Here is a 26,028-nt window from a genome sequence, read left to right as displayed (position 1 = left end):
TAAAGATGACCCTTGGGCTCGCGAAAACCCAAGGGAAAAGGGCTTAGGTGGCAAATGGTAAAACCAAAGTTGGGCCTTGCTGGAGGAGTTTTATTCAAAGCGAACTGTTAAGGGGGTCCCATAAATCACCCAACCGTGTAAGGAACACAAAATCAAGGAACATAACACCGGTATGACGGAAACTAGGGCGGCAAGAGTGGAACAAGTCACTAGGCATAAGGCCGAGCCTTCCACCCTTTTACCAAGTATATAAGGTGCATTAATTTAAACAGGAGATATTGTGATATCCCAAAATATCCATGTTCCGACCAGGAACAAACTTCGTCTTCACCTGCAACTAACAATGCTATAAGAGGGGCTGAGCAAAAGCGGTGACATAGCCAGACAAAGGGTTTGCTAGGACAGGATGGTTAGAGGTTTAACATGGCAATAGGTAGGCATGGTAAACAATGGCAGGTAGGGCTAACAAAGCGATAGAGCGAGTACTAGCAAGCAAAGATAGAAGTGATATTGAAGGTATGGTCATCTTGCCTGCAAGGTTCTCAGAGTTGTCGAAGGCTTGATCTTCGTAAGCGTTCTCAACAGGTTCCTCGTAAGTGTTCTCATCTCCTGGCTCTACCCAAACAAGAACACAAGCAAAGGAACCACAATAAATCACGGTGCAATGCACAAGCAACATGATGCAAAACATGCCATGCTATGCGAGATGTGATATGCAATGCATCTGCGTGCTTCAGAAGGAAAGATGATGAACAAGGCATCAACTTGGCAAACCAAGTATGCCGCTGGAAAGATGAGATGATTTCGGTTGGAATCGATATAAGGATCACCGGAAACGGATGCACGGTTTGCAAATGACAAGCACGACAAGATATGATGCAAACAGCAACATGGCCACTTGGATGCAAAGGATAAAAAGCTATAGCACCCAAACATATGAACAAAATGCATAACACAAGAGATTCTCTACGAAACATGAACACTGAGCTCAATCTAAAAACCACCAGAGCATGACTAATATAGCATGGCAGTAATGCACAAGATAACCGTTCTACAGACTTAGTGGAATTACTAGACATAGCAGAAACAGATTCATCATGGCATCTCAACAGGCTTGATCAACTCACTACCAGACATGCCATGGCATCTAACAAGTACTAACATGAAGTAGGCATGAAAATGAAGCTACTCATGTGCAAAACAAACAACTAGCATATTGCATGAACAAGCACATAAGAGACAAAACAACAATATGAAGTGAGATGACATGATTATGAACTAGCTCAAATGCAGAAACTAATACCACCAATGGATTGGTGGGATTTTTCTACCCCAAAAACATATATAATATGTTAGGGTTGCTGTAGAAAAATCATCACATATGCACAAAGATAAAACCTGCCTAAAATGGTAATTGACAGAAATGGCACTTTCCATATTTGGAAACGTCCAGAAATGGACTTGCCTGAAATGGACAGATTCCATATGCCAAAAATGGCATATACGCTGGGAACCAAAAATAAACAAATAATAATAATAAAAAATAAATAATAAAAAAAACAAACAGGCTAAGAGAGGATGACAGGTGGGGCCACCCTGTCATACTCACAGTGCACAGAAACAGGAAAAAGGGGGGGAGAAATATGCAGCCGCGGGGGATCGAACCCGGGTCTCCCTGGTGTGGCTCTGCATCAGCAACCACTAGGCTAGGCGGGCGCTACTGATAGGGGAAGGGCTTCGGCCCCTTTTAGATAGGCACCAGGTCGAGCAACTCTGTTGCAAACAGAGTGGACGACGGCGCCGGCGAGGGCAACGGCGGCAACCAGCGGGCACAGGGGCTCCGGCGGCCGCGCGGAAAGGGGAATGGATGCGTGCATCTACGAGGGGATGCAGGGGCGCTCGAGCTCGAGCAGTACCTCGAGTCGGTGCCATGGCGTCCACGGCGAGCGGCAGCAACAGCTACGGCGTCACAGGGAAAGGCCGGGTGCGCGCGAGACGTAAACGAGTGCGCGAGCGAGCTAGGGAGCACGACGAGGGGGAACCAGAGCGGGGACACACAAAACACGCTACGGTTGCACCGCACTGCACCAACAAATTCAGAAACGCCGGAGCACTGCGAGCGCGGGAAAGACAAGGATCGGAAAGCGATCTACGGGCGCCTACATGCCATGGGAAGGATGGGAGAGGGAGGTGCATTACCCAACTCACCCAAGGACGCGGAGTGGTCGACGGAGACGAGCTGGCGGCGACGAAGCGGAGCTCTGAACCTTGGCGCGTTTCTGACCGAGAGGAAGGAGGAAGCAGGGGACGTCGAGGAACTCGTCGTCCGGGGCACCGTAGTCGACGTCGTGGAAGGAGACGACAACGAGGAAGAAGAAGGACATGATCGCGAGGTTGGGAGTGGCCGGAGAGCACGCCGGCGACGAGTTGCGCTCTCAGACGCGCTTGGGACGGAGCGGATGTGGTGGATCTGGTGGTCTACTCACCTGGCGGCGGCGAAGAGAGGAAGAGGGAAGCCCTAGGGGTTGTGTGGACACGGAGAGGGGATAAAAGGGGGGCTAGGGCGACGGGTGGAGCACGGCGTCGACGCGGCCATGGCCATGTGCGCGCCCGGCGTGAGCTAGACGAAAAGGTGAGAGCCGGGTGCGCTGTAGCTAGTGGCTGGCTAGTGGGGTCGCGAGTGCCACGTGGGCGTACGGGCTGCGGGGTAGCGAGGTGACAGGGTGAGAAACAACGAGGGCGCGAGCGGGCTAGCTGGCGCGCTGGCTGGGCTGGCTGGCTGATTGGGCTGCACGGGGCGCTAGCTGGGCCGGCCTGGGAGGCCGAGGCCCAGGGGGGGCTGCTGCGCTGGCTGCAGGCTGCTGCTCCATTTCCTTTTTTTAAAACATAATTAGAAACAGAAAAGCTCAAGGAAAAAGGAGAGGAGTTAGAGCATAAAGAAAAAATTCTCAAACTCCTGGAATTATCCACTATTTTAATAAATTGCATTGGGCATTTTTAGAGGTAGAAAAATAAGACAAGTTTGAATATAATTCAAACTTGTGTCATTTTTGAACCTGACCAAAACAACTTCAAATAAGGATATATTTGGCAGAGAGGCTTAGGGCATGGAGCAAGATTTACAGGGAGAAGATGAACATTAATAGAGAAAGGAAAAATAGCACTTGATTAAGAAGGAAGGAAAAGGGAAGGAAGGAGAAGTGATGGTGCAATGGTTGAAAGGGGGGGGGCAAGGTCATGCCCAAGATGCTCATGGCAACAACATGAATGACAAAATGCAACATGAGATGGCATGAGAGAAAATGCACTATATGATGATGACAAGAAGCACAAATGCAATATGGTAAGGTGAGCATGACAATGAAAAGAATAAAACAACACACCCACAAGAATTAGATGAGGTCAAGTTGATATATTGCCAAAATGGGACATGTTACATCTGGGGTGTTACAAGGGCATATTTCCTTCAGTCTCCTACTTGCACTAGAGTGAATAATCCAGATTACATTGTAATGAATCTAATACCCATGGAGTTATGGTGCTGATTATGTTTTGTTCGTGGAAGAGACTTAGTCAATGAGTCTACAACATTCAGATCCGTATGTATTTTGCAAATCTCTATGTCTCCCTCCTTGACCAAATCTCGGATGGAGTTGAAGCGTGTCTTGATGTGTTTGGTCTTTTTGTGAAATCTGTATTCCTTCGCCAAGGCTATTACTCCAATATTGTCACAAAAGATTTTCATTGGACCTGATGCACTAGGTATTACACCTAGATTGGATATGAACTCCTTCATCCAGACTCCTTCATTAGCTGCTTCTGAAGCAGCTATCTACACCGCTTCACACGTAGATCCCGCCACGACACTCTGCTTGGAACTGCACCAACTGATAGCTCCACCATTCAATAAAAATTCGTATCCGGTTTGTGACTTAGAATCATCCGGATCAATGTCAAAGCTAGTGTCAACGTAACCACTTACGACAAGCTCTTCGTCACCTCCATAAACGAGAAACATATCCCTAGTCCTTTTCAGGTATTCGGGATGTTCTTGACCGCTATCCACTGATCCACTCCTAGATTACTTTGGTACCTCCCTACTGAACTTATAGCAAGGCACACATCAGGTCTGGTACACGGCATAGCATACATGATAGAACCTATGGCTGAAGCATAGGGAATGACTTCCATTTTCTCTCTTTCTTCTGTAGTGGTCGGGCATTGAGTCTGACTCAACTTCACACCTTGTAACACAGGCAAGAACCCTTTCTTTGACTTATCCATTTTGAACTTCTTCAAAACTTTATCAAGGTATGTGCTTTGTGAAAGTCCTATCAAGCGTCTTGATCTATATCTATAGATCTTGATGCCCAATATATAAGCAGCTTCACCGAAGTCTTTCATTGAAAAACTCTTGTTCAAGTATCCTTTTATGCTATTCAGAAATTTTACATCATTTCCAATCAACAATATGTCATCCACATATAATATTAGAAATGCTATAGAGCTCCCACCCACTTTCTTGTAAATACAGGCTTCTCCAAAAGCCTGTATAAAACCATATGCTTTGATCACCTCATCAAAGCGTATATTCCAACTCCGAGATGCTTGCACCAGTCCATAAATAGATCGCTGGAGCTTGCACACTTTGTCAGCACCTCGAGGATTGACAAAACCTTCTGGTTGCATCAGATACAACTCTTCTTTAAGAAATCCATTAAGGAATGCAGTTTTGACATCCATTTGCCAGATTTCATAATCATAAAATGCGGCAATTGCTAACATGATTCGGACAGACTTAAGCATCGCTACGAGTGAGAAATTCTCATTGTAGTCAACTCCTTGAACTTGTCGAAAACCCTTTGCAACAAGTCGAGCTTTATAGATAGTAACATTACCATCAGCATCAGTCTTCTTCTTGAAGATCCATTTATTCTCTATGGGTCGCCGATCATCGGGCATATCCACCAAAGTCCACACTTTGTTCTCATACATGGATCCTATCTCAGATTTCATGGCCTCAAGCCATTTACCGGAATCTGGGCTCATCATAGCTTCTTCATAGTTCGTAGGTTCGTCATGGTCAAGTAACATGACCTCCAGAATAGGATTACCGTACCACTCTGGTGCGGATCATGCTCTTCCAGACCTACGAGGTTCTGTAGGAACTTGATCTGTAGTTTCATGAGCTTTATCATTAGCTTCCTCTCCAGTTGGTGTAGGCATCACGGGAATAGATTTCTCGCATGAGCTACCTTCCAATTTGAGAGCAGGTACAATTACCTCATGAAGTTCTACTTTCCTCCCGCTCACTTCTTTCGAGAGAAACTCCTTCTCTAGAAATGTTCCGTTCTTAGCAACAAAAATCTTGCCTTCGGACTTGTGGTAGAAGGTGTACCCAATTGTTTCCTTAGGGTATCCTATGAAGAGGCACTTCTCCAATTTGGGTTCGAGCTTATCGGGTTGAAGCCTTTTGACATAAGCATTGTCGGTGTCAAATCTGGCATATCTCATAGTAGGGGCCCTAAACTAGGCGTCTTGGGATGATGGTAACATGGACACTGGATTTTACCCAGGTTCGGGCTCTCTCAAAGAGATAATACCCTACGTCCTGCTTTTGATTGTATTCATATGGGGGATAGTATAGATTACATGTGTCTACCACGAGATTGTTCTAATGAATATTAGATTATCTATTGACTTGCCTGGCCTCGGTTTATATAACACATCGGAGGCCTAGGGTTTAGGAGAGACCTTGTCTTGTGCACCAAGTCTTGTGGAAACCTCCTTGTATGCGGCATGGGCTGCCCAAAGTGGCCCATGAGTGAACCGCCATGGGGGTCCTCGGCCCGATCCACCTGATCGGGGGACGATGTGGTGAGTACCCCCCTAGTCTAGGACACCGTCAATAGCCCCCTAAACTGGTCTTCAAGTTGGGGACGCTCCTCGGTTCTTCCAAAATGTTCTTCATCTTTGGCCGCCAGTCTTGAAAACTAGTTCAACAAATCTTCTCATCTCCGATCTTGAGGATTGCCGAAGTGAATCCGAAGAATTTACACATCGGGTATCCGAGGAGCCCCTTTAAGTTTTTTGTCCTTTATTAGTGCCTTGTTATTTTTATGCCACACCTCGGGTTTGAAGTGTTTACCGTGCGACGGTGTCCTCTTGTATCCGAGCTCCAACGCTGGACTATACCCAAGCTCCAATGCCGGACTGTATCCAAGCTCCAATGTTAGTCTGTATCTGAGCTCCAACGTCGGTCTATATCCGAGGTGTCATAGATCACCTTAGCTTAAAAATTCGAAGGAGTTTACCGAGCTTGATGCCGGAAATGCCCTCTATGGGGACAACCATGTGTATGAGAGCTTTATGCCGGACTACTTCCGAGGTTATATGCCATCTCGGTTTTGGGTTGATTTTTGTGGATATATTTTATCCATTGGTGCAATTTATTCTCTGCCGAGATATATAGCTTGTAGCCCTCAAGGTGTGTGTGTGTCGGCCAAAAATCCGAGATGCACATTAGAGGAGATAGTGATTGGCGGACGGGCCCTTGAGAGAGGGTCTCGAGAAGTCGTCGTAATATATTAGCTTGACGTCGGATAGGTCCTAGATAGTTCCTATTGTTATCCGAAGATGTGTTTGCCCATAGTTCGGTCAAGCCGAACACTGAGCACTTTGAATTTTCTGCATTGCATAGGCAATGTAGTAGCCCCCGAGCCACTGGTCGGGTGGCAACACCAGATCAGGGGATCGATGTACCCCTTTAATGGATTTTAAGTGAGAAGTGCTAAGCCCAGTAGCCCCCGAGCCTTAATGTGGGCACGGGTGGCCGAATTAAGGATCGATATCTGGAGTAAAATCATAATTTATGTGTAATGATTCTATGTATCCAAGTACTTTACATCAGTAATGCTCGGATCCGCATTGTACAAAGCTTTGTTGACCGACCATCGGCTTCAACCTCCTCGGCCAGTAGCCGGGGAGTGTTTTTCCTACTTTATAAAGCCTTCATGAGGGCAAAGATTTTCGAAAAACAAGGCAATCCAGCCATACGGTTTTATAAACAAAGGTACACGAAGAGACATGTTATATTACTTTTTAACGTAAGAAACATCTTCCAAAGAAAATAGTCCCGCTATCGGTTCCTTTCTTTGGGTTATCATGCTGACCACGATCATGAAACCTCACCTCTAGTCAATGTGGGAGAAAAATAAATAGGATTTTGCTTGGGGAATGTTCCCGAACTCTATGGTCTAATGAACCGAAATTTTCACTTCCATCGTTGCCGACCATATATATCCTTTAAGATCGCTAGCTTTCGGCTTCACCCAGTCTGAGGTACTAACTTGGATGACCCGGTAGTAACAATCACAGAGGTGCTCCCTTTACCACCTAGCCGAACAATCGGGAACGTAAGGGTAAGCACCGGAGCCAGGCAACCCAGCTTGGCCAAAATCTTAAGTCAAATTGATGCATATTTATGGCTTTATAACGATAATTACGGAAGGCGGCGCTTGTATAATGAATACAAACGCTGATGATATATGTTTATTTTGACTCCGTTACGACCGTTTAATAGATGAAAGTGGCCCATCGTCGGCATCCACCCCCTTGTAGATTCTACGCAGGGTGTTTCTGCAATAACAAAACAACCCTTAGCCAATGTCTCGGTGCCCGAAGGCCATTGTGTTAGCAGAAACGAGGCAATCAGATATGCGGGCTTTATAACTTTCACTTAGTCATAGGAGCTTTAAACTGGGGAAGCTAGCTACGAGCCCTCGGTTAGTGTTCGGCACCGACCGAAGTCTAGCCATTAACACTTCGCCAAATGTTATGGATGGCCCATCGTTTAACACGGGGTGACCTGCATCGATCTTAACACAGTCATCAAATCGTTGACCAGTTTACGCTTATTGTGATAGTCAGTTTTCGGCTTTGTCCACTGAGGCGCTTAACCATGCAAGTTGGAAGCACAATCAAAGTGGTTCTCTCTTTGCACACCTAGCCGAACAAAAGCGGAAAGTAGGAGGCAAGCACAGGAGCCAGGCAACACAACTATTGACCGAAGACACAATTCGAAACCGATGCATATAAAGCAGTATCCAAGAATGTTTTGCTGAGGAGTCCATGGAGTACCTTGGCTTTTGGTGGGTCCGGCTCTAGCCGCAACCTCTCTTTGATATTGCGGAAAGCTTTAAAGGTGCCCGGCATTGCACTGCAAGACTTATGCTGGAAACACACAAATAGGTTAAAGATACCATAGGCTTGGAAAACCAAAAAACTTCAGTAAAAAATTTACGCCCGAACTAAATCAAGTTTTTTGTGCCAATCAGAAATTGGTCTTAATAAAATTTGTGCTTCGGTCGTGCTTTAACATGACACATCCGATCTCTAAACTTCAAGTAGGTCAGCTTTTGGCTTCGAACTCCTTATCCCGAAGGCGGAGTACGTGCTTCCCCAAGACCAGTTTAGTGAACTAAACTCGAGTGGTCATTAGAGAGAAAACAGGCTATCCGGCTATTGACCATACACTCGAGTCGAAAAAGAAGTGACAGAAAAATACTTTGCAACGACCAAGAAGAAAACACATTTACTAAATGGCTCATATAAATTTAAGAGCCCCCAGTTAACATGGGCAAAAAAGGTGGTTTTTAATGAACCTTTTTTAACAAATAGATTTTAACATACATATGATGCATGGTCGAACCAAATAAAATTAAAACTTCAAAAAAGTTGAGCGTGAAAGGGACTTACCTGGTTAATGTGCTCTGCGTTGAGGACGAGGTCCAGACTTATGGCGGGGCGAAGACGTAGTCCTCGGGCTGGCCGAGGTCCCAGCCCCCAAGGCCGAGGTGTCCGAGCAAGGAGCTCGGCACTCCGAAGTAGTGACACGGCTCGGCCGATGTGGTGAGTCGGCGAAGCCCCCGGTCTAGCCAAGCTGGCGGAGTAGGTCGACGAACCGACCGCATGACGCAGTCAAAATCAACAGTGTACTGAAATGTAACCGACCGCCGGAAATCGCATTTGGATGCTGACGAGTAGCGCCAGTACCGAATCCCATCCTCACCTAGAAATGGCCCTGCGCGGTCTCCTCGGCTGGGTTGCCGGACAGATCACTGGTGGACGACACAACTAGCACACTTTGATTAAGTAGAAAGTACATCCATTAGATATATAAACTACTAATACGCATACGTGAAAAGTGCACGTACGGTGGATGGACTAGCCAAAAGTGCAGCCTCGTTCTTAAATGGTAAATAATAAAAAAAAGGAATGATAGATGGAATCTTCCCTATATGGTGCCACCGATCTGGATCGCCATTGACCGGTCCTCCTGTAGTGCATGATCCTCCGAAGGATCGAGGTCCCAGCCCCCAAGCCCGTCCCGAGGTGACCGAGCAAGGAGTTTGGCACTCCAAAGTAGTGACACGGCTCGGCCGATGTGGCAAGGTGAAGCCCTCAATCCAGCTGAGGTGGTGGAGTAGGTCGGCAAGGTGACGCTGAGGTGACCGCGTGACACAGTCGAAGTTGATTACCTGCACACATAAAATTATGCAACCCCAAAAGTAATAAGAAAGAAATATAATAATTTAAAAATATTATACTTAATTTATTTAACCGAAATAAATAATGAAAATAATATGGAGTCATCGACAGGGTGCGGTGGAGTGGCATCACGGAGATGCCGACACAGGGACGCGGGCCAAGGCGACGCCATGGTTTGGTCGACGCTGACGGGACGACGACAGCTCGCCGAAGTGGCAATGTGGGCGTAGTCGAGGTAGATTATCATGAAGGCACGACGAAGTCCCAACTCGCAGAGCAGCCCGGGTCCCGAATGGACCGTGAACAGAAAATTGGTTCGACAATCATATAGGTCGTACTGTGGTATGTGTACACAAGAGACAATACAAACAAACAAGAAATATACTTGCATAAACAATTAATTATACGTAATTATTAGAAGAATAACACCTGATAATTTATGAGACACCAGCGGAAGATGCAGCAATCAGACATCATATTCCAATTGATATGACGTAGTTTGGCATCTCGTAAGTATTCAAGAGCTTACCACCATGTATGATCAGTGATGTTGGGCCAGTTATCATATTATCTCTCCGTCTACTCAGGGCATGTACAATGGTGCTATCTTAGGAGTGCCACGTAGGATAAAAGATGAGGTGGAGGAGAGAGAACTCATAAGAAAAGACTTGTCTTCTCTTATTTAAGAGAAGACAAGAGATGGTCTCTTAGCACAATATTTCTCACCACATTTTTAGGAATGACTAGTTATTGAAGATAAGGCTAAGAGATGACCCATTGTATACTCTTTTTTTGTCATATCTAAATTACATGCAAGACTTAAGATAAGACTACTTTATCAACCATTGTACATGCCCTCAGCGATGACCCCGAAGTAAGGAAAAAAAGAAGAAAAAAGGAATATTGAAGAAAGAGAGCTCCCTGGATGCGTTGTTGGAGAGAACAAAGCCCCCACTTTCTTTAACCATCCTTAAAATATGTGCTAGCAAATAACTGCTAGTATATGTTAGTGCCTGATCTATGCATAGTCAATAGAAGCAATGGCCCACCAGCCACAGATTTAATACTTAGTTTAGAAAGAAAAGGAAAAGGAAGCAAAGATCCTTCCCTGGATAGACGCGTGGTTGGTAGGGGCCGAATTGAGTACGGTTGCCGGAATTGGATTGCATTGGAGCAGGAGCAGATCAATCCGGGACCCGAACCCTACAGCTACAATTGGAGTTTCACATCGGCCGCCGCTTTTGGGAGGCAGTGGGCTGAATTAAAAAAAGGGGAAAGCGAATCTCCTTGGCTGCCGCTGCACGAGCATGATTGCTACGCGACTTTGCTCCATCTTCGGCTGCCGCCTACACGTGTTCACAGTGGCCATGGTAGGTTGAGACTTGATTTGGCACATCGCGGAACGCCGGCCACGGCCGCGGACATAAAAGTCCTTGATCTCTGTCTGGCACTGCGAATGAATAACCCAAGGCAGCAACAATAATTTGCAGAAAAAATATAATTTATGTGGAACAGATCTAACTGAAAAAATATCAACTGATTATCCCATCGATCCGTGACGATCACCCAGCAGGCTCTTAATGAAAGCAACAATGAAGATGTCAAATCCATCATATCTCGTAGTAGGGGCCCTAAACTAGGCATCTTGGAATGATGGTAACATAGACACAAGATTTTACCTAGCTTCGGGCTCTCTCGAAGAGATAATACCCTACGTCCTGCTTTTGATTGTATTCACATGGGGGTAGTACAGATTACATGTGTCTACCACGAGATTGTTCTAATGAATATTAGATTATCTATTGATTAGCCTGCCCTCGGTTTATATAACACACCAGAGGCCTAGCCTTTAGGAGAGTCCTTGTCTTGTGCACCAAGTCTTGTGGAAACCTCCTTGTATGCGGCATGGACCGCCCGAAATGGCCCATGAGTGAACCGCCATGGGGTCCTCGGCCCGATCCACCTGATTGGGGGACGATGGGTGAGTACCCCCTAGTCCAGGACACCGTCAAGCATCGCATCCCCAAACTTTAATAAATGATAGCTTAGGTTTGTTAACAAACCACAGTTCATATGGTGTCGTCTCAACGGACTTTGACGGTGCCCTGTTTAATGTGAATGCAGCTGTCTCTAATGCATAACCCCAAAATGATAGTGGTAAATCGGTAAGAGACATCATAGATCGCACCATATCCAATAAAGTGCGGTTACGATGTTTGGACACACCATTACACTATGGTGTTCCACGTGGCGTGAGTTGTGAAACTATTCCACATTGTTTTAAATGAAGGTCAAACTCGTAACTCAAATATTCTCCTCCACAATCAGATCGTACAAACTATATTTTCTTGTTATGACGATTCTCCACTTCACTCAGAAATTCTTTGAACTTTTCAAATGTTTCATACTTGTGTTTCATTAAGTAGATATACCCATATCTTCTCAAATCATCTGTGAAGGTCAGAAAATAACGATACCCGCCACAAGCATCAACACTCATCGGACTGCATACATCGGTATGTATTATTTCCAATAAGTCATTAGCTCGTTCCACTGTTCCGAAGAATGCAGTTTTAGTCATCTTGCCCAGAAGGCACAGTTCGCAAGTATCAAATAATTCATAATCAAGTGATTCCAAAAGTCCATCTTTATAGAGTTTCTTCATGCGCTTTACGCCAATATGACCTGATGTAGGGTAGAACCCTAGAGGCCGATCTTTCACGTTTGGAGGGGAATCCTACCACGAACACGACGAACACGAAGAGGGGAACGAGGGAAAACACGAGAGAACACTCAACAAACAAGAATAAAGTCATACATGCGCTAGATCATCGAGGCACAAAGTGATACAAGATCCACGATCAACAAGGGACGATAAAAAGGGTAACCGGTTCTTCTCCGTGAGGAGGTCTTGAAGGTTCTTCCCTTGAAGGGGTCTTGAATCCGCTTGGGGATCTTCTCCGAAGAGGTCGTGAGCTCCGAGGAGAAGTAACCAAATGGATGAGCAAGGCTCTCACACCAATATGAGCTAAACCAATGCTAACCCCCTCTAGGAGGAGGAGGAGGTCTATTTATAGTCTAAGTGCAAATGGGGGCAAAGTTAAAGGGTACATGGGCCTCGGGCCCAAAGCTGCGCACACACAAGCGTCGGTCGTCCGACAGGTTCCGCTCGTCCGGAGGCTCGGGGCGGTCCGGACGTCCGGAAGTGTTCGGACTTCCGTAAATAGCATTCTATCGCAGTGGCGCCGGTCGTCCGGTGGCGCACGGTCGTCCGGGGCCTGGGGGGTGTCGGACGTCCGGTACTTGCCGGTCGTCCGGCCGCTGTAGCTTTCGTCGGTTGGCCCTTCTGGCTGGCTGAGCGTCCAGGCGTCGGACATCCGGCGTTGTCCGGTCGTCCGGTGGCTGAAGACTTCGGGCAGCTTCTTCTCTTGGTCCTTATACTTGGCGTCGTTGCTAGCTCATCCGTTGGATGTGGTGGCTCCATGGCTTTCCTCTAAGTACCTGATCATGCATAGCACACACGTTGGAGGTAGTAGCCATGTCTCACATGTAGAAAGTGAAGGTTCGGAGAGGAGCGAGTTCACCTTGTGTCCCATGGCGTATAGTCGAGGTCTCATCTTATGTACCCTTGGGGCTTGGAGAGTCGTCCGAGTGTACATGGGGATGAACGTAATGCTCCACATCATCTCCCCCCTTGGGAAAGATCCGACCTCGGATCGTGATCCTCATCACCATGGAAACGGTTGTCGTGGATGGACTTGTAGTTGGATGGAGTTGAAAGCATTGCGGAATGCAAGTACTCCAAGGTGTCCTCGGAGTGATAGACATGCAAAAAGGGCAAACACAAACGATAGTCGGAAATACAATGGTTAGCGCACACTAAGTGTCCATCATGTAAGAATGAGTCCGTGCGGCAAGATAGTGCGTGGCAAGGCACAAGATGCTTATTCAAAGGATGTAGAATGAGATGTAAAGCATTCATGTGAGCAAATTCATTTGTCGTATGCACAAAGGTGTGGTGAATGTGATTAATGCGACAATTGTGCAAAATGATGTCATAATGGGATGGTTTATCAAGAGCATGAACATGGTAATTGGTGCTCAATGTGATTATGTTGTCATGCAATTGATGATGGGCAATATGATCATGATGTATGAATATGCCATCAAGGAAGATCACAACAAATTTTCTAAGGAAGTGAACAAGCTCATTGTCGGTGTCAAAACCGGCGGATCTCGGGTAGGGGGTCCCGAACTGTGCGTCTAGGCGGATGGTAATAGGAGACAAGGGACACGATGTTTTTACCCAGGTTCGGGCCCTCTCGATGGAGGTAAAACCCTACTCCTTCTTGATTAATATTGATGATATGGGTAGTACAAGAGTGGATCTACCATGAGATCAGAGAGGCTAAACCCTAGAAGCTAGCCTATGGTATGATTGTTGTTCGTCCTATGGACTAAAACTCTCCGGTTTATATAGACACCGGAGAGGGCTAGGGTTACACAGAGTCGGTTACAATGGGAGGAGATCTTCATATCGAATCGCCAAGCTTGCCTTCCACGCCAAGGAAAGTCCTATCCGGACACGGGACGAAGTCTTCAATCTTGTATCTTCATAGTCCGGGAGTCCGACCAAAGGTCATAGTCCGGCCATCCGGACACCCCCTAATCCAGGACTCCCTCAGTAGCCCCTGAACCAGGCTTCAATGATGACGAGTCCGGCGCGCAAGTTTGTCTTCGGCATTGCAAGGCGGGTTCCTCCTCAGAATACTTCATAGAAGATGTTGAACACAAGGATAGTGTCCGGCTCTGCAAAATAAATTCCAAATACACCGTAGAGAGAATAATATCTGCACAAATCTAATCTGCTGACGTATTCCACAGCATGACATCACACCATGGCCAAGTCTTCACGAATCGTTTTACTGTCCCACCCCAGCGCGTTTTAGCGAGGCGGTTTCCTTGGCACGTCTTGTCAAAGCAGAGATCGTGTCCCCTTATTCCGGGATTCTCATCAATACGGGCGTGGGTAACCCAACCGCGCCATTTAACCGCGGTGCTTGGGAGATCAGCAAGTTTTACCAGGCTGGTGGGGGCTCATAGTTTCGGCCACCCATATAAGGGGATAAGGATCCACCCTTTCCATTTACACCTTCTTCCTCCCTTGCTTATCCATTCCTGCGCACTCGAGCTCCAGCGCCCAAGTCCGCACTTCCCACCTCAACCTTCTCCAATCATGTCCGGAGCGGGAGGTAGATGGATGGCCTCCTCCATCATGGAGGGGCAAATCAAAAAACTAAGGAAGGTCGGATACTTGTCTGACGACATCGCGCACCGGCTTCCAGACAAGGGGCATCTCATCCCCACCCCCGGGCCCCATGAGAGGGTCATGTTCCTTCCCCATTTCCTCCGCGGACTGGGCTTTCCCCTTCACCCATTTGTCCGGGGGCTCATGTTCTACTACGGCCTGGACTTCCACGATCTGGCCCCAAACTTCATCCTCAACATCTCGGCGTTTATCATCGTGTGTGAGGCCTTCCTCCGCATCCAGCCTCACTTTGGCCTATGGCTGAAGATCTTCAGCGTCATGCCGAAGGTTGTGAGCGGCAGACAGGCGGAGTGCGGAGGCGCCATGGTGGGCAAGATAGCCAACGTCACATGGCTCGAGGGCGCCTTCGTGGAAACCATCAAAGGGTGGCAATCGGGGTGGTTCTATATCACCGAGCCACGTGACCCTGACTGGTCAGCGGCCCCCGAATTCCGATCTGGCATCTCCACATGGCTCACATCTTGGAAAGAGACGGGCCTGTTGTGGAGTAGTCCGGAAGAGGTGACCGGACTCCAAACCCGCGTCCGAGACCTGGTGACCAAGAAGGTTAAGCTTGTCAACGTAGTCCAAGTCATGCTCTTCCGCCGGATCCTCCCGTGTCAACGACGGGCCTTCAACTTGTGGGAGTTCGACCCGGCCCAGCACCAGACTCTGTCCCGGCTCTTCGAAACAAAGCACGAGGACGCCTAGAAGGTGCTTTTCAAGAGCTCCAAGGTCTCCCCTCCCGTCACCGAGGATCGCGGATTCTGCGCCAAGCGCCAAGCCTCCGAAGTAAGCTTGCTTTTAGTCCTTCACGGGACACTTGAATTTCATAGTTTGACTCTATGTAGGATCTAAACTCCTGTTCCTTTGACAGGACTGGAAGAGGACATCCGGACAGTTTGACTGTCCGGCCCCTTTGCCCGAAGGCCCAGCAGACGCACGCTTGACGAAGCTGCTGGTTCCGGCAACTCACGTGGTGCCGGAGAAGAAGGCCACGGGGACTTGAAAGAGTTCCCGACGCCAGGTTGTGTCGGATTCATCGCCCGACAACCCCGAAGCACCCTCCGCCTCTGAGGACGAGGACGAGGAGGAAGAAGAAGAAGAAGCCTCTCCCCCTCTAGCGGGGGGAGGAAAGAAAAGGAAGGCCGCCCCGACTGGGGAGGCCGGAGGGTCCAAGAAGGGGAGGACCCTTCTGCCGGACTACGCCTCCGATGCCAAAGACAGTAGGGAGGAATGGCCATCCAGGGTCAAGCCCCTGGCAGAATCGTAAGTATCCGGATACCAGAATAACTGATGGCGCTCCTCTATTGTACGGTATCTTCTGACACCGAATTTAATTATGCAGTCCGCCCAAGGCTCAGCTCGGCGATTCGTCGAGCGGCTCACTGGATTCGTCGGACGTGAATAGCGCTTCACTTCCGATGGCCTCCTCTCCTCTCCCCACGGACGACGCCGAGGTGGAGTCCCAAAGGGACTAAAACAGGAGGAGGTGGTCCTGGAGGCACCGCGAGGCGACCTCCCGGACTCCAGGCCCAAAGGGGGTGAAGCCCCAGAGGGATCTAAGTCCGGCCCAGGGCCGGACACCGCTCCAGAACCTTCAGTGGTTCCGGAGTCCGGCAGGCGGCGCCTTCGTAAGAAGGGTAATCCTACGACGCCGGCGGCCTCCGTCCAACCGGAGGCGCCGGACAATTTGCTGGAGGTGCTTAATGGTGCCTCCATCGACGAGGAACACCACACTGTTATGAGTGCGGTGATTCAGAAGGTTCAGGCCGCCAAGAGCGGGCTGACAGAAGCCTGTACCAGCCTGTTAATAGGCTTTGAGGTATGTATACAAAACATATAAAAATGTTACAGCATAGACAGTAGCCCCTGATGCTCAGTTTGGTGTTCGAAAAGAAAAGCCGGACTGAGGATCTAAAAATATATACGCAGGAGTCTAATATAAATATGTCAATATGGGAATGCAGGCTGCGCTGCTGACATCTGCCGCACTGACTGCGGAGGTCGATGCATTAAAGCAGAGTCTCGAGCGGTCCGAGAACGAGCTCGGCCATGCCAAGAAGCAGCTTGAGGACAAGGAAGGTATGGAATACCTGTTGTAAATGTATATAGAAATACCTGGTTGCAAATAATGACAGGACCAACGTGAATGTTGCAGGGGCCACAACTCAGGTGGCGACCCTGAAGGAAGCGCTTTCCAAGGCCGAAGATAATGCGGCCATGGAGCGCACAGAGCGAGAGAAGCAAGAGGCAAAGGCGGCGGAGGTGCGGCAAGAGCTCGATACTCTCATGAAGAAACATGAGAGTTTAAAGCGTGACTCGAAGACTCGAGAGTCCGAGCTTGCCTCGGCACTTGAAAGCGCCAAATCTGCCAAGGCCGAAGCCCAAAAAGCCCTCCAGGAGATTGAGGCGATGAAAAGAATTGCGGCGGGTAAGGCATTCTTTATGCAAAGCAAGCATGTAAAAGTAAATTACCTGTTACTTACCCGCATCCGGAGCTCTCTAGGAGCATTCGCAGATCTGCCCCGTAGTGTATCCGATGTCGCCGCATTCTACCGGGCCGAGGAAGGAAGCTCGACGGAGAAAGTGTTTTGGTCCCAGTATGCTGAGGCTGGACACCCGGTGCCCTTGAGCGACCAGCTGAAGCAGCTGGTCGAGCTTCATAAGGCAGCCGAACAGGCCATGAAGGGCCTGATAGGCCGGCTGTGGCCTGGGGGGTCATGCCGTTGAGCTACTTTGGGCTGGTGCGGCGGCTGGTGGATGCCTGTCCTCGGCTTGAAGTCATCAAGCGAGGGCGCCCACAGGGCTTTTGCCCATGCTAAAGTGCACTGGGGTAAGCTGGATGCTGAGAAGCTTGTGGAGGGTGGGCCACCGGAGGGAAGGAGCATCGCAGGCCCGAGATGTATTATGAGGGCGTCCTGAAGGGTGCCCGTCTTGTGGTGGAGGAATGTACCATGGATGTAATTTTTGAGTAAACTCGCTCGTGTTTTATCCTGTGCGCTGAAAACTTGTTCATATGCGCTAAGCAACGCTTTTTGAATTTAAAATATTACCTTCTGTGCGGCCGTTTATGAAATCTGAGAGATGCAAGTCGTCGGCTTCTACCCCCATGCCACGAGTGCTGGGGTGTTCGGGATAAACTTGAGCGCTCTTGTTCCCATTCTTGGGTCCATCTAGGGAGGCGCTCAGCACAACGAACAAGGCCATCAGACTTATAATGCTTTATCAGTCTCACTTAGCCATAGAATTCTATAATTTTAAATTTCGGCGAAGCCCCTAGTATTCGGAAGACCGAGTTCGGGGCGCTATCCACGCCTAGGCCAGATAAGTCCGGCTCCTCGCTCTAAGCGGCATAAGTCTTTAAGGACTCGAAAAACCTCTCGAATAGCAACCGGTCTCTCGCACTATCATGATGGTCAGTTTTAGCTTTCTCTACTGAGGTGTTAACCCAGCTCAACTGGGGCACAATCGCAGTAGTTCTCCCAGCGCTGCCTTAGCCAACATTGCGGAACGTAAGGTACCAAAACATGGGAGCCGGGCAAACCCAACTATTGACCCAAGACATGATTCGGAGCTGATGCATATAGTGCTATAAGTTCGGGGTGCCGCACTCATGAGAGTGTTCGGTCTTCTCACACCGTATTATGGGGTGCTTAAGCCCCTGGTGTATTGGCCATACCAAAGTGTACGGTTGCGTAATGTCATGACTGAACATATTTGTATAAAAATAAATGAATACAATAACAGATAAGAGCTATGTATTGTTTATTAAAAAGGGCTTCTATGAAAGCAGAACGATACAAATAGTGCGATAAGAAAGAGATGGGATTATTTAACATGTCCCCCTCCAGGGGCAAGCTACGAGACTTTAAGTAAAACAGGTATTTAACTCGTTATAGAGACCACCTGGACATTTGACGTGGCTTGTTGTCTCCCTGGCTATTGCATCGTGTGTTCGGTGAGTGAATTGCCGGACATGCCTTCCGAATTGTTGGGTCCTGAAAGTATATAAAAAGGAAACGGCAGAATAGGGAGCCCCTAGTGCGGTTGAGCCGCACTCTGGGCGTGTCGTGGTTGTGCCCTCCCCCTATGCCCATGGTATTTCCAGAGTGTATTTATGTACGCGTGGTACTACTATCACCATATGGCGAGGGCTGGGGTTGGGGTCGCACTGCTATGCTTGCTCGGAACGTGCCAGCCAGTTTTGTTGCAGGTTGCTTCGGGCGCGCTTGATGTTGTCCGGACATTTAACAGCTGGATTGGAGAGTTGCCTTGAGAGGCTACTTTGTACTTCCACCGCCAGGGCCGCCGTGTGCTCCTCCGTTCGGAGAGAGCGTTCGGTGTTTCCGTTGACCGTAATGACTCCGCGAGGGCCTGGCATCTTGAGCTTGAGATATGCATAGTGCGGCACCGCATTGAATTTTGCGAATGCGGTTCGTCCGAGCAGGGCGTGATAGCCACTGCGGAATGGGACTATGTCGAAGATTAACTCTTCGCTTCGGAAATTATCCGGGGATCCGAAGACCACTTCGAGTGTAACCGAGCCCGTACAGCTAGCTTCTACACCTGGTATGGCGTCTTTAAAGGTCGTCTTTGTGGGTTTAATCCTTGAGGGATCTATACCCATTTTTCGCATTGTATCCTGATAAAGCAGGTTCAGGCTGCTGCCGCCGTCCATGAGGACTCTGGTGAGGTGAAATCCGTCAATGATTGGGTCTAAGACCAATGCGGCGAATCCGCCGTGATGAATGCTAGTGGGGTAGTCCCTTCGATCAAAAGTGATCGGGCAGGAGGACCATGGGTTGAACTTTGGGGCGACTGGCTCCAACGCACAGACGTCCTTGAGAGCACGCTTCCGCTCCCTTTTGGGGATATGGGTTGCGTATATCATGTTCACCGTCCGCACTTGCGGGGGGAAGCCCTTCTGTCCTCTGTTGTTCGGCGGCCGGGGCTCCTCCTCGTCATCGCTATGTAGCCCCTTGTCTCTGTTTTCGACACTTAACTTGCCTACCTGCTTGAACACCCAACAATCCCTGTTGGTGTGATTGGCTGGTTGTTCGGGGGTGCCGTGTATCTGGCATGAGCGATCGAGTATCCGGTCTAAACTGGATGGGCCCAGAGGGTTTATTTTGAATGGCTTCTTCTGCTGACCGGGTTTAGAGCCTCTGAATCCGGCATTAACTGCCGTATCCTCAGTATTGTCGCTGTTAATGCGGCGCTTGTGTTTGTTGCGACGTGACCTGCCATTGTTGTCCTTGGTATCTGAATTGCCAGGGCTCTTGTTTATGTTATTGCTACGAGCTAGCCAGCTGTCTTCTCCCGCGCAAAAGCGGGTCATGAGTGTCATGAGGCCTGCCCTAGATTTTGGCTTTTCCTGTCCCAGGTGCCGGGCAAGCCATTCGTCTCGGATGTTGTGCCTGAAGGCTGCAAGGCCCTCTGCGTCCGGACAGTCGACTATTTGATTTTTCTTTGTTAGGAACCGTGTCCAGAATTGTCTGGCTGATTCCTCTGGCTGCTGGATTATGTGGCTTAGGTCATCGGCATCTCGTGGTCGCACATAAGTGCCCTGGAAGTTGTCAAGGAATGCGGATTCCAGGTCCTCCCAGCAACTAATGGACTCTGCTGGCAGGCTGTTAAGCCAATGTCGAGCTGGTCCTTTAAGCTTGAGCGGGAGATATTTGATGGCGTGTAGATCATCACCACGGGCCATGTGGATATGAAGGAGATAATCCTCGATCCATACCGCAGGATCTGTTGTGCCATCGTATGATTCAATATTTACGGGTTTAAAACCCTCGGGGATTTGATGATCCATTACTTCGTTTGTGAAGCATAGTGGGTGTGCGGTGCCCCTGTACTATGCTATGTCGCGAAGCAGCTCGGATGAGCTTTGTCTATGGTGTTCGGCCTGGCCGTATTTATCATATCCGGCGTGACGATTATCGTCACGTGACATGGGGCACCCACGCGATCCGTAGATCGATCTTGTTTGCCTTGCCTTATCCTCCAATATGTCTCGCAGGTCCGTTGCGTTTCCCCGTGCTCTGGTATTTTTTGAGCGGCGCCGGGGTGGGGCTTGAGTTGAGGGCCGAAAGGCCTCTCTGTCGCGGCCACGGGGTGGCCGATCGGGCGCATCAGACGCTGGTGATGTAGGTTTAGTTGCTTCCTCCTCTAGTTGAGGTAGCAGCCTGCGCTTTGGGTAGCTCTTGGAGGGGCGTTCGAGTTTATACTCTTCGGCCGCCAGGACTTCAGTCCATCTGTCGGCTAGCAAATCTTGGTCAGCTCTAAGTTGTTGCTGTTTTTTCTTGAGGCTGCTTGCCGTGGCCATAAGCCTACGTTTGAAACGCTCTTGTTCGATGGGATCCTCTGGCACGACGAATTCGTCTTCGGAGGGAGGCATATAATTGTCGTCCTCGACCTCCTTGTCCGCCGCTCTCTCATGAGGGCTGGCTTCTCCGTCCTCCTACGCTGAATCTTGCTGGAGGGGGTTGTCTTCGGCACTGTCCGGGGTGTTGTTGTCTCCAGTGCCGGACTTGCCGTTTTTGCTTTGGCGGGATTTATAGCGGCGCCGCTGACGTCGGCGCTTAGGTTGCTTCTTGGAGGGGTCATCCTCCGCCTTTTCATCGCCATCCCCTGCTTTGGGGGTGTCCACCATGTATATGTCATATGACGAGGTGGCTTTCCAGTGCCCTATAGGTGCTGGTTCTTGGTTCTCTCCTTCATCGGCATCCATACCGTCGATGTCTTCGGAGTCGAAATCGAGCATGTCGGTTAGATCGTCGACAGTTGCTACGAAGTGGGTGGTGGGTGGGTTTCGAATTTCTTCGTCGTCCGCATCCCAACCTTGCTGACCGTAGTCCAGCCAGGGCTCTCCTGACAAGGAGAGAGACTTTAGTGAATTCAGGATGTCGCCAAAGGGCGAGTGCTGAAAGACATCCGCGGCGGTGAACTCCATGATCGGAGGCCAGTTGAGTTCGACCGGAAGGGGTGTGGAAGATCCGGAGTCCGGAATGGAGTCCGGCACCTTGCAGTCACAGGCCTCACAAAGGACTAGGCTGGTATTTGGCTCTGTCGCCGTAAAGATCGCGGCTCCTGGGACGGCGTCCAACCGTCCGTCCCCGGCTGGCATGGTCGGCTCCGAGCTAAGGGTCGGAGCGGACACCTGAGCGGTGCTCGGGGCGCTGTCCGATGGCAGAGCTAGATCATGCCCATCGTGATAGTGCGGCGCGCTCGGTCGTGGCTCTAATCGGTCGAAGATCAAGTCCCCGTGGATGTCGGCCGTGTAGTTTAAGCTTCCAAATCTGACCTGATGGCCAGGGGTGTAGCTTTCGATCTGCTCCAGATGGCCAAGCGAATTGGCCCGCAGTGCGAAGCCGTCGAATACGAAGATCTGTCCGGGGAGAAAAGTCTCACCCTGGACCGTGTTGTGGTTGATGATCGAAGAAGCCATCGGGCCTAAAAGTGACGGCACAGAGGAACTCTCAATGAAAGCACCAATGTCAGTGTCAAAACCGGCGGATCTCGGGTAGGGGGTCCCGAACTGTGCGTCTAGGCGGATGGTAACAGGAGACAAGGGACACGATGTTTTTACCCAGGTTCGGGCCCTCTCGATGGAGGTAAAACCCTACTCCTGCTTGATTAATATTGATGATATGGGTAGTACAAGAGTGGATCTACCACGAGATCAGAGAGGCTAAACCCTAGAAGCTAGCCTATGGTATGATTGTTGTTTGTCCTATGGACTAAAACTCTTCGGTTTATATAGACATCGGAGAGGGCTAGGGTTACACAGAGTCGGTTACAATGGGAGGAGACCTTCATATCGAATCGCCAAGCTTGCCTTCCACGCCAAGGAAAGTCCTATCCGGACACGGGACGAAGTCTTCAATCTTGTATCTTCATAGTCCGGGAGTCCGGCCAAAGGTCATAGTCCGGTCATCTGGACACCCCCTAATCCAGGACTCCCTCACTCATATATCATGCATGACATGGGAATAAAAGAAGCAACAAGGCAATCATAATGTGAGTCAATCCATGCATAGGGTGCAAACTTGTGGTGAGTATCATATGTCCATCGAGCATGACATGTGTGAGCACAATCAACAAAAATGAAGGTGGCGGTACAAAAAGTCAAAGGAGTGTTGATGTACCAAAGCTCGATGTTGTGGCATGAGTGGAGTTCCGAAGGTGCATCCAATAAGTGCGAGCACTCATCAATGTGAAGGTCCATAGAGACAATCTCCAATGTCGCTCCTCCTTCGCGAGATGTATCATGTAGACAATAAGAAGGAAACAACAATGAAAGAGTGACCCATCCAATGTGCCTGTTTGAGGATGGCTCAAATGGAAGGAGGTCACCTTCAGGAGTTTCTCAAGGATGATGGAGTTGCGCATCATGTATGCCTTCTCATAACCAAAATGTCTCGTGATCGTACTGCCTTGTGAATCCTTCAAAATGAAAGAACATGACAAACACTTGGAAAAACAAATGATGTTAGCGGAAGTGCCAAACCTATCATTCGTGTGGTAATATACCAAACAAGTGTATGCATCATGCTCATCATAAGAAAGGACAAGGGAGTATTGCATAGTATGGAGGCATATGATGCGAGAACAACCAAATACAATAGGCTCAAGTAAACAAGCATGCATCACAAGTAAGGTGTCAAAGTCTCCGAGATCAATAAGCATAGTATGGTTGCACTCATTACAAGTGGATATGAGAGAGGCAACTAATGGAGACAAGAGACAATGATCAAGACAAATCAAGTGAGAGGCATGAACATATATGTCATCAACCCAAGAAAGCGAGTAAGAGTGGAACATGGGTGATGCAACATAGCAAGCAATCATAGCGATCAAGTCAAGCAAGCTAGTAGTGCGAAGATGCAACATACTATAAGGGATCATGGCAAGCATGTCATGTGTGCAAATAGTGGGCATGAATAATTCATATGTCATAGCACAAGCATGAAAGCAAGATATGAGGAAAGTATCATCATTGTATTGGCAAGAAGTCCTATGTAAATAGTAAGGGAACATCACGACTCTCCCAACACAACAAGCATCAATAGCATGTAGCACATGGTAAACATGGCAATAGCAACAAGGATCTCCACCAAGCATGCAAATACACATAGAAGTAGCATAATGGTGAATCATGGGTAGATGCAAGCAAGGGTCACAATTGCATGGCAAAGGCATAGTAGCAAGCATAACATGCAAAGTAAACACAATAGTATGCGAATAAGGTGACAAGTGGTAAATAGCCCATAGCCGTGTGAGAGCCAAGTAGAAGAGATGTGTGTAGTCCTTGTGTGAAGGGAACGGTGGTAAGGATAGTCCACGGGATCCCAAGTCATCATTGCTCTCATGAGCTCGTTTCTTCAACTCTTGGGATTGAGAGGTTGACGAGTGTATGTGAGTACCTGCACAAAACAAAGACAAAGGGAAAATTGTGTGTGGGGGGTATATGTACACATCATCCATCATGATGCGCACATGCATGTGTCGGTTAGGACAAAATATCCAATGCTCAAATAAATGAGATGCGTGATATAGAAACATGGCATCCATCATGATAGGTTTGTTGTTATGTATGACATAATGGAGACTCAAAGGGTGTAATGCATCATGAGACATATGTAGAGCATTGTTATTCATGGAATGCATATGGTGCATGCAATTATGGGAATTATTCAAACGATGGGATGAATCAAAATCTCCAAACATGTATGAGGACACTATGGGGGTCTCCTCATGAGCATTAATGGAAACATCACGTGGAAAATATTGATAACATCCAAAACAATGCATATTTGGTTCTATGTGATCATGGCATGACATAGTAAATGAATTGCACAAATCATGTAAGGGAAGCATGGCAATATCATCACATGAAAAACAAAAGCCAATGACCATCATCTCGTCACCTATGCCATAAGTGCAAATGGGATTTATTTTAATGGGGCATGCATAGTTACTATGTTGAGATTGTAAAGATGCAATATGGGAGATCTCACTCATAGCATATGACAAGTTCAAAGGATTGTCAAACATGAAGTGACCCATAGAATTTTCACATGATATCCTATGGAGAATAGCATCACAACTAGGCAAATCAACATGCTCATCATCATATTCATCATAAATTGGTAAGTCATGACATGAGGAAATCGCACTAGCATGAAGCATGGGAATAGGTGGATCAACATCATGTAAGCAATCATTGGTAAGATAGGCCGCTAGTGGGACAAGAGAAGCACCATCACCTATGTTACCTTTGGAGCATTGCTCATGTGTTGTAGGTGAGGTGTTGAAGACCAAGTCATGGTAAACTTCATCTTGATGGAACCATGTGGGGGGTGCATCATCGTCCACCATGGCCATCATTGTCTCCATTGGAGGGATGGACTCGTCGAGGATAGACATGTTGTCATGTAGGAGACCTAGCACCAAAGGAGAAAACACACTAGGAGTAGAGGTTACGTCGTTAGAAATCATAGTGGCCTCACATGCCATGTCAACTACCTCACTCGCTAGGTGTTGTGGCTCACTCACTCCCTCAAGGATGCTCTCACTCATATGGTTGGTGGAGTCACTCAAATGGCGCTCAACCTCGCATAGGATGTGTGGCATGCTCTCATGTGTGGGGCTAGTGGTGGTAACACTCATCCTCTCATAGGAAATGCTCTCAATGTCATATATGGTGGAGTCACTCATCTCACTCATGGGGTGGTGGCTCTCCTCACATGACAAATGGGGCATCTCGACATATGTGGGTGCCAGAGAGATGTAGGTGCAAATGTCTCCATGTTCAACTCCTATCGCCGTGGTCGAAGGGGATGGCCCTTGCTCGGCCTTCTTGTCACCGTCTTGGTGTGGGAGGCCCATATGATGTGGCACCTCGTAGCGCGTCTCCATGACCTAAGGGAATTTCCCATGCTCGGGCATCTTCCTTGAGGGGCTTCCAAAGATGGAAGAGTCGCCCTCACTTGCAGGTGGTCGCCTTGGACTTGATGAAGTCATTGTAGGCGTACTCGTGGGAAGTAGGCGAAGATGCCGTACGTCCAGAGGCGAAGATGCCTTGATAGCACTTGGCAAAGATGCCGAAGTGGTGGTGGTAACCATAGCTCCGTCTTGGTGGTGCTCGTCTCGCGGTCTTCTCT

Source organism: Triticum dicoccoides, chromosome 4B (assembly GCF_002162155.2).
Source record: "Triticum dicoccoides isolate Atlit2015 ecotype Zavitan chromosome 4B, WEW_v2.0, whole genome shotgun sequence".
Taxonomy (NCBI): Eukaryota; Viridiplantae; Streptophyta; class Magnoliopsida; order Poales; family Poaceae; genus Triticum; species Triticum dicoccoides.
The sequence above is the reverse complement of the archived record's forward strand: the minus strand, read 5'-3'. Positions refer to the sequence as shown.